Raw genomic sequence first — 1,831 nt, forward strand, 5'->3', positions numbered from 1 at the left:
AAGAGGTCGCCACAGCAGAATGAACCCCCAACTATAAAACCAGCACGAGTTTTACACAGCGGATGCCCTTCCAGCCGCAACGTAGTACTGGGAAACACCCAACAAATTCACACAAACCAGTACACTACAGCCAATTTGGTTCACCCAATTCACATATACCACGTCTTTAGACTGTAGGGGATACCGAAGCACCCTGAGGAAACCCATGTGAACACGGGAAGAACATGCAAACTCCACACAGAAATGCGTCCTGACCCAGCCGGAACTCAAACCAGCAACCTTCTTGCTGTGAGGTAACAGTGCTGACCACTGAGCCACCATGCCGCTCTTATATAATATATTGTTTTTAAAAACTAAAAAAAGACAATCAATTACATTTTGTTCAACTTTTCAACCTCAAAAGTTGTCAGAACAGAGATTAAGGATCATAATGTATATATTAAAAAAATTTAACACCTGTGAACCACAAAACTTTGTGAAATTGTTAATTAACAAATGTTTTTTTTTTACTGTCTAAAGTTCTGGCAAACAGCTTAGTACCACAACATTTATTTTCTAGGAATGTAAAGTAATGTTAGATTTCCATAATAACAAGTGTTTGCCAATAATTTGCTTATAATGACATAACATTTGTAAAAATATAAATTATCAATTGCATTTGTTTTTATAACATATGTTTATATAACATATATGTCTTTTTCCACCAAGAAGGTCCATACACATTCCAAAAGCAGATACTGATAAGATCAGGGCCTGGTTAATATGAGGACTTTGGGGATTTTACAATGTGGTAACATGTTGATTGGTCAGTATCAACATATGTCTCTGTATGTCTCTGTATTTAAACTTTGATCACATGGTCAAGAAAGATAAAAATATTTGGTAAACTTTGCTCTGCCCACTTGTCCTGCTCTGCTCCTCTCCTGCTATTGGGCTTTCTATTTTCACAGGCCTACTCTCTGTCTCTCTCTTCCCCCCTCTGTCTCTTTTCCCACTCTCACTCTCTCTCAGGTAACTTTATTTTACATTAAAGCTAGGTACAATATGATGTTTTTTTTAAATCATTTTTTTGTTTTATACAGTTATTTGTAACTAATTGAGTTGTAACCATAGAGAATTATTGTCATTAAATCATCTAATTTTCAAGTATTTGTGAATTACTTTTGATTTAACATCAACTCAATTACTCCATATTGCAATACAACACAATCACATAATCGCAACTCTCTCCCACATTTTTACCTATTATTATAACTGCCCTTATTTCCGTTTTTGGTATAAGATTGCAGTAAAATGGTTTGACAGGAAAGTTTGACAGTTTTCAACCATCATACTGACAACATTTTATTCATTCGGCAGAACTATGATTCAAAAAGTAGTTTCAACTGTAGTTCAAACTGTCAGTTTCCTTTCAGATCAAGTTGAGCTCTGTTTAATCATTTACTTTCACTGACCTAAAGAGCACACTCAAAAAACAGATATTTGCATTTGCATATAAAACTAAAAATGCATGTTGCAAAAACGTATGTTGTAAGACCTTAAGCAGCCTTTAAATTCAGGGAGAATTTTTTTTTTTTTTACACAAAAGATGTTTTGCTATCTGGGTTTTCATCACCCCGAGTTTATGCACATTTTGAAGTATAGCATGAGAAACAAGTAAGTAAAACACCCAATTTCAATAAAAATCTCTTAATTCAAAAAAGTTTTTAGACTTGCTTGATGTGGTTTTGGACCAAGAAAGGTTTTTAGAAAAAGGGTTAATGTGAATAATGGGAGATTGAAATGCATTTGCAGAATAAAATCAGATGTACTAAAATACACACACCCTGTA

The 1,831-nt window shown here is 34.2% G+C and overlaps 1 long non-coding RNA gene across 1 annotated transcript in view; it reads right to left on the reverse strand.

The window, feature by feature from the left end:
- Positions 1–1,076: 1,076 nt before the first annotated feature.
- LOC103912024 (uncharacterized) overlaps positions 1,077–1,831 on the reverse strand; it is a 21,236-nt gene continuing 20,481 nt past the window's right edge. Inside the window, exon 7 of the long non-coding RNA XR_015506192.1 lies at positions 1,077–1,831. This exon is cut by the window's right edge and continues 1,238 nt beyond it. This is a non-coding gene — a long non-coding RNA (uncharacterized LOC103912024).

The sequence above is a fragment of the Danio rerio genome, chromosome 13 (genome assembly GCF_052040795.2).
Source record: "Danio rerio strain M-AB ecotype USA chromosome 13, GRCz13ab, whole genome shotgun sequence".
Taxonomy (NCBI): Eukaryota; Metazoa; Chordata; class Actinopteri; order Cypriniformes; family Danionidae; genus Danio; species Danio rerio.